This window comes from Nicotiana tomentosiformis, chromosome 2 (genome assembly GCF_000390325.3).
Source record: "Nicotiana tomentosiformis chromosome 2, ASM39032v3, whole genome shotgun sequence".
Taxonomy (NCBI): domain Eukaryota; kingdom Viridiplantae; phylum Streptophyta; class Magnoliopsida; order Solanales; family Solanaceae; genus Nicotiana; species Nicotiana tomentosiformis.
The window spans coordinates 33,224,801-33,236,032 of record NC_090813.1 but is presented as its reverse complement, the minus strand read 5'-3'; positions in this window follow the sequence as shown (position 1 = coordinate 33,236,032).

Sequence of the window (11,232 nt, the reverse complement as noted above, 5' to 3'; positions counted from 1 at the left end):
GTGATATTGGCACATTATATTGTGGGAGTTATGTTCGGGTGTTTGCATGAGGTTTCTGATTATTACTATTGATTTATGCACATGCGGCGTGACAAGGCGGGCTATTTATATATATATATATATATATATATATATATATATATATATATATATATATATATATATATATGTGGGTTTGTGCATGTGGCGAGACAAGGTGGGAATATTATTATGCACGTGTGGCGAGACAAGGTGGGAATATTATTATGCACGTGTGGCGAGACAAGGCGGGTATTTACTTTACTATTGCACATATGGCTAGACAAGGGGTCCTATGTCGGGGATTAATTTGTGATGGCCTGGGGGCATTATTGTTGTTGCATATTTATTTTGGGACTACGAGGCGGTACCTCGGGAGATCCCCTGTTGAGCACTTACTTCGGGACTATGTTTGCACTTGCCCTTGGTTATTTTATTTTTTCGTAATTTGTAAATTCTTGTATTTTCCGTGATGTATTATTTGACTTAATATTAAGTGTTTTGTATTTCTTGATGTATTGTGTTGACCTTGACTTTTTCGTACGAGACTTTGAGGATTTGTATTTTTGGGTTGTACTTGTCTTTGATGATTGAGTTGTTTTAAATAAGAGAAAATTTTCAGTATGTTTAATTTTATAAATTTTATATCCAAATCAGTAGTTTATCTGATGCTTTATTTTAAAGGAAATGCCATTTTTCCTCTCTCAAACGATTTCTAAAATAAACTTATCATTTTGTTGATTTCTTACTTGATTTAAATATTTTAACTTTACTTTATTAAAAATAAATTGATCTTGCTGATCTTATATACATTGATATTTTGGTACGTGAGTTGTCCGTACAGTTATGAAAATAATATAGGCATGAGGTGCCGAGGAAAAATATGATGATTTTATTATTGACACGCGAGTTGTCCGTGTGATGGTGATAGAAATATGGGCACAAGGTGTCGTGGAAAATATAAAAGTGGGCTGAGACCCGTAATTTTTATGATTTGAAATGAAGTGTCACATGGTGACTTTTACTTGAAAATATATTTATTTGAAAGAAGTATATTCGAAAGATAATTATTCAAAAGAAGTATATTCGAAAGATATTTATCTTAAAGAATAATATGTGAAGGATTTATATTTGAAGGACTTAACTTATTGATTGTATTTGTGTTCCTTATTCGCCTGAGCAATAATTATGATGTTGTTGTTGCCTTTTTGTTATATCACTGGTTGAGTTGTTGTTATCATTGCTAGTTATTTTCCAGTACTATTGTATACTGCTATATTGCACAGGGTATTAGACTAGTGAGTGTCTTGACTGTACCTTATCGCTACTCCATTGAGTTTAGTCTTGATACTTACTGGGTACCGACCGTGGTGTACTCATACTACACTTCTGCATATTTTTGTGCAGAGCCAGGTATTGGAGATATCGGACTTTAGCAGAGTTACATTAGGATCGTAAGGATTCAAGGTAGAGTTGATTGGTCATCGCAGTCCCTTGGGGTCTTTTCATTTTATTGTACTGTTAATTTGTAATCAAACAATATTGCATATCCGGTCCTCGTAATCATTCCATGTATTCAGTTAGAGTTCGTGACTCAGTACTACCAGTCTTGGGAGGTTGTATACCATATTTGTTGTGCTGTTAGTTTTGATTACTTATTCAATGAAAAAAAAATAGCTTCAAAAGGTAATTGAAATCGGCTTACCTAGTCTTAGAGACTAGGTGCCATCACGATGCCTGTGGTGGGATTTTGGGTCGTGACATTATAATATGTTTTCAAATTAGATTAGTAATAGGAATTTTTAATAAGTATATCCTAAAGTAATAGGATTACATGACTAAAGGTAATCATGTAGGATTCCTAACGTGTTGTATTATATCCTTAAATTAATAGGATTATAAGGCTAATATATAGAATTCCGCATATATCATTTTATTATGAGTAATTATGATTAATAGTATAAGGTTATTTTTATAAACCGACATTGTATTCATGATTTTATAATAATATAGATGTCACTACCCAAATTAGCCCTCCATAAGGTATCGTGATGGTACCTAGTCTTTACGACTAGGTAAGCCTAATATTACAAAAAATATAAAGAAAACACAGCATTTTTAAAGATAAACAGCATATTGTGAATAAACCAAGAGTAGTACCACTCGGCATATACAAAATAATTTCCCAAGACCCGGAATATCACTAAGTCACAAGCTGCTATAATCTAAGTAGCTCTATACAAAAGTCTGAAGATAATAAAGAAAATCTCTAGGCGAGGGAGTAGAAGGGGACTCCGAAGATCTGCGGACGCAAGCAGTAGTACCTTGAAGTCTCCTAAAATCAGCAGCACGCACTAACCCTGAGGCTGATAGCTCGCATCTGGATCTGCACACGAAAAGATGTGCAGGGAAGGGCATGAGTACACCACAATGGTACCCAGTAAGTGCCAAGCCTAACCTCGGTCGAGTAGTGATGAGGTCAGGTCAAGGCCCTACCGGAGTAAATATAATAAATTAAAACAGTAAAAGATATAAGTAAAATTTACGGTAACACAGTTAAAGAAAATCCTTGAAAATTTAATAGTTAAGGGAGCCCTCGGCTCAGAACAAGGTAAACACAGTGGGAATCTCTTGGGATACCGTCCCGTAGTTCCAAATGAATATGCAGTATAGGGGGATCTCCCGGAATACGTCCGTAGTCCCAAAGTAAATATGCAGTGCTGGGGGATCTCCCGGAATATGTCTGTAGTCCCAAAGTAAATATGCAGTGCTGGGGGATCTCCCAGAATACGTCAGTAGTCCCAAAGTAAATATGCAGTGTTGGGGGATCTCCCGGAATACGTCCGTAGTCCCAAAGTAAATATGCAACGCAAGATGAAATGGCAGGTATGGCATCGAGTTATACAGTTTATACTGAACACATATAAGGAAAAATAGGGACTTAACTAAGCATGGCACACAGAATGTCAAATAGGCAGTTAAAACATGTAAGCATGCTTCTCTAGTCTAAGTTTAACAATTAAACATATTAGTGCAATTTAATAAGGAAAAATAGTTTATGATTTAGAAAGGAAAAACGGGATTTTTGCAATGATAGCCCATGTACGTACTCGTCACCTCACGTACACAGTGCCCACATATCAATTAATATCAAACATCTAAAGGGAAAGTCCCCAATACAAGGTTAGGCAATTCACTTACCTCGAACCGCTCAAATCACCTCGATAACAAGTTCTTGCCACGAGTATCCGACTCCAAATGGCGCAAATCTATTCAAATTTGTTGCATAATGTAAATATAACTACAAGTAACTAATTTAGCTAATTAATTCGAAGCTAAAGCGTGAAATTAGGAAAAACGTCCAAAAATAAGAAATCTCCCCGGGCCCACGTCTCAGAATCGGGTAAACATTACAAATTATAAACACCAATCTACTCACGAGTTCACTCGAACAAAAATCATCTAAATCCGACGTCAAATTCCTATTCAAATCTCAGATTTTCAATTGGGGAACCTTTTCCCCCATTTCCAAACTTCTACCCTCAATTTCCTTAATTAGACGAGGAAAACAACCATAGATTAATGTATTATGATCAAAATAAAGTTAGAATTAGTTACCCAGTAGTTCTCCTTCAAAATCCCTCGAGAAATCATCTCTCACCGAGCTCTAAATTGAATTTTATGTTATGAAATTTCAAACCCTCGAAATCCTCTTTTCTGCCCAACGATTTCCGCACCTGCGGGACCTAGGACCGCACCTGCGGTCACGCACCTGCGTACAATCCATCGCAGGTGCGAAGTCCACTTACTTGGGCTGGGTCTGCACCTGCGCACATGAGTCTACACCTGCGGATGCGCTTCTGCGCTCAATCGTCCGCTTCTGCGGAACCTTGGGTCCTTCTCACCTCCGCATCTGCGACTGCCCTTTCGCAAATGCGGATCCGCTCCTGCGACTCACTCATCGCATCTGCAGCCACTGACTTGCTGGCCTAAAAGTGCACCTGCGATCCCAGCCTCGCTTCTGCGAGGCCGCACCTGCGGACTCCCCACCGCAGGTGCGAAAACACCAGAACCAGCAACTCCAGAAATTCCTCTAAGTCCAAGTTCATTTTGTTAAGCATCTGAAACACACCTGAGGCCCCCGGGACCTCAATCAAACATACCAACCAATCCTAAAACACCATACAAACTTAGTAGAGCCTTCAAACCCATCGAACAACACCAAAATCATGAATTATGCATGGATTCAAGTATAAGAATTTAAAATTTTCCAAATTCTACAAACGACGCCGAGACAAGTCAAATCTAGTCCGAATGACCTCAAATTTTACACACAGGTCACAAATGACACTACGAACCTATAGCCACTTTCGAAATTCCATTCCGAGCTTGATATCAAAATTTTCACTATCGGCCGAAATCGCCGAAAAACTAATTTTCACCAATTCAAGCTTAAATCTACTACAGACCTCCGAAATATTCCGGACGCGCTCCTAACCCCAAAATCACTCAATAGAGCTAACATAGTCGACAGAATTCCATTCCGGATCCGTCTTCACATAGTTCCGACTACGGTCCAAACTCTAAGGCTTAAACTCACAACTAGGGACTAAGTGTCCCAAAACTCTCTGAATTTCATAACCAATCACTCCGACAAGTCCCAAAAGCAGAAATAAATATGGGGAAGTAGATATTAGGGGATCGTGGCTCTAATTCTCAAAATGACCGGCCGGGTCGTTACAATAGATTAGTCTCTCTTCACGTGCGTTGCACGTGCATTTCATATCCTTTTTTAACGGAATATATATTAACAAAATTAGTTAATGCACACATATTCCAAAATCATTTTGTTTACTTATAATTACAAATTTAATACACCAAAAGATAATGTTCTCGCATAATCTTGAGATCTTTTATGAATAAAGACAATAACATACTCTCTGACCAACTCTATATTTGTTCTTCTAGACATCATACTATCAATTAAACTTTAGTATATCTCCCTTTTGACATTTGATTAATCCAATAGACAATATCAGAAGTATCATTTGTTGATCAACTTTATCTTCTCAATATCTATTAATCATTACAAATGCGTCTTGGCATAGTTGTCACGACCCAAAATCTGCTATAGATCGTGATGGCGCCTAACGCCACTATCAGGCAAGCCAACGGTGATTGATCAACTTAATTACTCATTCTTATTACTTAGAAATCATAATTTCCATTAATTAAATAGTATGAAATAGAATTTACAGGGTAAAATAAAAATAATTATCGTAGCTGTGAGGTTTACACCGATCATCGTAGCTTGCAACATTTGTTCAAGCAGAGGGATCTCAATTTGAGGCAGCGCATGTGGCTTGAGTTACTAAAATATTATGATATTATCATCCTATATCATCCGGGCAAGGCAAATGTAGTTGCGGATGCCTTGATCAGAAAGGCAGAGAGTATGAGTAGTTTGGCATTCATTTCAGCAAAGGAGAGGCCACTAGCTTTGGACATTCAGTCCTTAGTTAAAAGACTTGTGAGGTTGGATATTTCAGAGCCTATCCGAGTTCTTGCATGCGTCGTCGCCCAGTCCTCCCTATTCTAGCAGATCAAGGCTCGTCAGTTTGATGATACGCATTTATTGGTTCTCAGAGAGACGGTATTGCAGGGTGGTGCCAAAGAGGTTACTATCGGGGAGGATGGATTTTTGCGACTCCAGGGTCGCCTATGTGTTCCTAATGTTGATGGATTAAGGGAATAGATTCTAGAGAAGTTACACAGTTCTCGGTATTCTATTCACCCAAGTGCTACGAAGATGTATCGCGACTTCAAGCAGCACTATTGGTGGCGGTGGATGAAAAAGGACATAGTTGAGTATGTAGCGTGGTGCCTAAACTGCCAGCAGGTTAAGTATGAGCATCAGAGGCCAGGTGGCCTACTCCAGCAGATGACTAAACCTGAGTCAAAATGGGAGCGCATTACTATGGACTTTGTAGTCGGGTTGCCGCAGACCTTGCGGAAGTTTGATGCAGTTTGGGTCATTGTTGGCAGGTTGACCAAATCGGCATACTTCGTTCCAGTGGTGAGCACGTATTCTTTAGGGAGGTTATCCCATATTTACATTCAGGAGATTGTTCGGTTGCATGGTGTGCCTATTTCCATCATATTAGATAGAGGCCCTCAGTTTACTTCACATTTCTGGAGGGCAGTACTGAGGGAGTTGGGGACCCGGGTAGAGCTCAGCACAGCCTTTCATTCGCAGACCAACGGGCAGTCAGAGGAGACAGTTCAGATCTTGAAGGGTATGCTCAGATCATGTGTGATTGACTTCGGAGGGCAGTGGGATAGATTCTTGCCTTTGGTAGAGTTTTCTTACAACAACATCTATCAGTCCAGCATCGAGATGGCTCCATTTGAGGCTTTATATGATCGGCGATGTCGTTCACCCATCGGATGGTTTGAGCCCGGCGAGGCTAAGTTATATGGTACTAATTTAGTGAAGGATGCCTTGGAAAAGGTAAAGTTTATTTAGAAGTGACTTCGCACAGCACAGTCCAGACAGAAGAGTTACATGGATGAGAAGGCGCATGATATATCATTTATGGTGGGCGAGAAGGTTCTCTTGAAGATCTTGCCGATGAAGGGAATTATAAGGTTCAGGAAGAAGGGCAAGCTGAGCCCAAGGTTTATAGGTCCATTTGAGGTATTGAGGCAAGTTGGGGAGGTTGCTTATGAGCTTGCTTTGCCTCCCAGTCTATCTAGAGTTCATCCGATTTTCCACGTGTCTATGCTGCAGAGGTATCATGCCGACAGGTCGCATATGTTAGACTTCAGCACGATTCAGCTAGATGAGAGCCTGGGCTATGAGGAGGAGCCAATTATCATTATTGACAGGCAGGTTCGCCAACTGAGGTCTAAGAAGATTTCTGTGGTAAAGGTTCAGTGGAGGGGCCAACCAGTCGAGGAGGAGACTTGGGAGGCCGAGGAGGACATGCGGAGTAGATATCCACACCTATTCAGCACTCCAGGTATGATTCTAGACCAGTTTGAGGGCGAACATTTGTCTAAGAGGTGGAGAATGTAACGACCCGACCAGTCATTTTGCTTTCTAGATCCTTGTTCCCCTAAATAAGACTTCTCATATGTGCTTTTACTGCTTTATGACTTGCGGGGACGGTTAGTACGGGATTAGGATGGGTTCGGGTTGAAATTGGAACACTTGGTTCCTTAATATTGGCTTTAAAGGGGTAAGTTTGACTTGGGTCAACATTTCTAGTAAACGACCTCAGAACCGAGATTTGACAGTCCCAATAAGTTTGTATGATGATTTTGGACTTGGGCGTATGTTCGGATCGGGTTTCAGATGACCCGGGAGCGTTTCAGCGCATAAGGTTGAAAGTTGGCGCAATGAAGATTTTAAAGTACTTTAAATTTGGTTTGGAGTATGTTTTGGTATTATCGAGGTCCGTTTAGGATTTCGAGCTTGGGAATAGTTCTGTATGAATCAGCGCATTCGGAATAAGTTGGAAGAATTTGAAGTTCATAAGTTGATTCTATTGGTTTTGGATTGCGATTCTTAGTTTTAATGTTATTCCGAGGGTGCGACCGAGTCCGTTTTATGTTTACAAACTTGTTGGTATGTTTGGACGAGGACTTGGGGGCCCCAGATGCACCATTTCTGGTGTGCCTGCCTGCACCTACGAGCTTTTGGCCGCAGATGCGAGCTCTTGGCCGCAGACGCAGCTTTGGGCATTTGGCCAGTGGTCCCCAGAAGCGGCGAAGCATGCGCAAAAGTGGCCTTGCTTCTATGATAAAAGGGTCGCAGGTGCGAGAAGGCCACAGATGTGCTCCACCCTCCGCAGAAGCGCCACCGCAGAAGCGGGATCCCGTCCGAAGAAGCGGAGCCAGTCAGCCTGGGCTAGGACTGCACCTGCTATGGCATTTCCACTGGTGCGGCGCCGCAGAAGCAAAAATGCTGGAGGCAGTGAGGTCCTTTTTAATACGGGACTTAGGCCATTCTTAAGTTCATTTTTTGCATTCCTTGGGCGATTTGGAGCTCTTAGAGAGAGAATTTAACCTAGCTATTGTAGGTAAGTAATTTCTATCCAATGTAAGTTAAATACATAGATTATTGATAGATTTTAGCATGAAAAATTATGAAAATTTTGGCTTTAGATGAAAAACCAAGGTTTGATAAAAATGAGATTTAACCACGAAACTAGTTATGGGATTGAGTGAAAATTATATATTTGAGTTCGTGAGGTTATGAGTAACAAATTTCTTCGAAAATTTCCGGAATCCGGGCACGTGGTGTCACGACCCAAAATTCATTAAAGGTCGTGATGGCGCCGGACACCGCGGTCAGGCAAGCCAAAAATAAATACGTAATTTGAATTCTCGTTTTTTTATATTTCTGAAATTATATTTCCTTCAATTAAATAGTAAAAGATGGAGTTTACAAAATAAATAATAATATCTTTAAAAATTCCAAAACGGTGCAAAACATAATCGCCCAAAACCTGGTGTCAGAAGTGCATGACCATCAACTAGGAATATAAAATAAAATACAACATCTGTCTAGAATACAAATTGGACAGAAAAATATAAATACTCTGAAGGAGACTCTACTTGGCTACGGACTCGTAACGTGGAATGTAGCTCACCTAATTCCCCGCAATAATCGTGCCTCTGCGCCCACGAGGCCACTAGACATATATGCACCTGCACAAAAACGTGCAGCAAGTGTAGCATGAGTACGTAAATCAATGCGTACCCAGTAAGTATCCCGCCTAACCCAGGAAGTAGTGACGAGGGGTCGACTTCGACACTTACTAAGGGCCAACAATATGGTAATAGGAAATTCTAATTAAGCATGATATATATAACAATAAAACTCAGAACAAGAAATAATTGAACAATTGATCACCCTATTTGAGGACCCAAATAACTTCCTTCATTTAAAACAAATAATCTTTCAAATAATGAATTTATACCAATTATAAAAGGAACTTCCAGTTCTATTATCACACACAAATACCACCGAGGACGTTCGGCCTGATCCAACATAAATGTAAGTTGTGCAATGCCGAGGGTCGAACGATGCGAACCATAGATACATCTATTACCCCGCTCGCGAATCATACATGCGACGCGATCAAATATAAATTTAGCAATCAATCATAACCCTTTCTTGATTCTTTTCAAAATAAGGACAATTCGACTTGAAGCTTTTAAATTCATAAAATCCTTGACTTAGTTCCATTTGATACAATTAACAAATATAATCAAATAACAGTGTCCACAAAGCATAGTGTAAACCTAAAACTACCCGGACACAAACAGGAATAGTAGCTACGTGATAATCGGCTTAATGAATGCATATTTTGGTATATATCGCCTCACATTTTGTTCACGTCTCGACGATTTGAGATATTTAATATGATTGTTTGTGCTAAATTTAGGTATTTCTATGTGTAGGAATCATTCGGATGCAATTTGGGACGAAAGGGTGCGAATTGGAGCGAAATCGGAACAAAATTGCAGAAATGGAAGTTGAGCCCCACAGCCAGCGTGGGGCGCTCGCTGTGGCGCACTTTACAGAAGCAAAGAAGTTTGAGCGCCAGGTCCAGCGCCCCACGCTGGCCTGGACGCTCACAACGGGAATTCTCCTTTTTGACTAGGACTCGGTTATTTCGACCCCTAGACGCCCCCAACTCATATAAAAGCCAACCTAAACCTATTTTTGAAGAGAGGAACGGATTTAAAGGAAGAGGAGAGGCACAAAACACTAAAAAGCGAGGATTTGATCAATTCTTCCATCCCTTTCCTAGTATTCATTGATTTTATGTTTGAAAATACAATTTTTGATGATTGTATGAACATGAGTGGCTAAGAACCCTATTGTTCTAGGGTCATGGGTATACATGAATGTTGATGTTTGAAGTTTAATTTGACGAAGTTGATTTTATCATATTGGGTTGTTTTAAATTATTTTGCTGAGTAGCTAACAGTGAAATACTATCTACGAATCTAGAGTTGAACTCGAAAGTGGGAACTCTAGATTGCATATAGAATTAAATAGAGTAAGTTCTTAAACCTGGGCATCGGGGAACGGATTCGCAATTAGGATAGACATATACCTAATTGCCTTACTCGGTTGCAATACAGGGATTGTAAATGCGTTCTTATTAAACTTAATTCCATAGACATATAGGTATTAAGTTAGCTTGAATAGGCGAGTAAGGACTCGACAGATGCTTACGAGTAATATCAACCCTGTGAATCAACAATCCAGATAAATCAATTAGTTACTTTAAACTAAGAATGCAACATGATTGTTAGATAACCCGTGACCCTGGAATATTATATCCTATTGATTGTTATTCAAAACTATTTAAGTGTTGTGTTTGATTCTTAGCAATTCATTACTTGATAGCCTTTAGGTAGTAATTTAGAAAATTATATATTTTGTCAGAAATATTTTGAATCAATAAGCTATTCGAGTTTGAATTAGTCAAAAGTTAATCATAAGTCTTCGTGGGAACGATACTTTATTCACTACTTTATTACTTGACGACCACGTATACTTGCGTGAGTGTGTTTGGTCCCAACAAGTTTTTGGCGCCGTTGCCGGGGACTTAGAAATTAGCTACTTGACTAAGTTAAAATTTTATTAGTTATTTGTTCAAGTTTTAATTTTCAGTTTGCCTTGTTTGTGTTAACGCATGATCTTCTCTTGAATGCGGAGGAGTAGAAGTGCAAACAACCTCATTCCTCTTGATCCAGAAATCGAACGAACACTACATAGAGTGAGAAGGGAACTCGAAGCTAGAACGAGAATAGAAAGAGAGTTGGACATCGTAGTTCAACCACAGCCAATAGAGATGGCAGGTAATGAAGAGCGTCCGGTGATTGAAGCCGCAAGGCCCAATCTTGCGAATATGACTCAGGCTATTGTGAAGCCTGATATCACTGGGCATTTTGAACTCAAACAGTACATGGTACAGCTAATTCAGTCCACAGGACAATATGTGGGTCTATCTCATGAGGACCCGCAGAGGCACATTCAGAACTTCTTGGAAATTACGGACACTTACAATTATCCGAACATTTCCAAGGACTATGTCAGGCTGACACTATTTCCCTTTTCACTGTTGGGGGAAGCTAAGGAATGGTTGCAAAAGGAGCCCGCGAACTCAATCCACACTTGGGATGATCTAG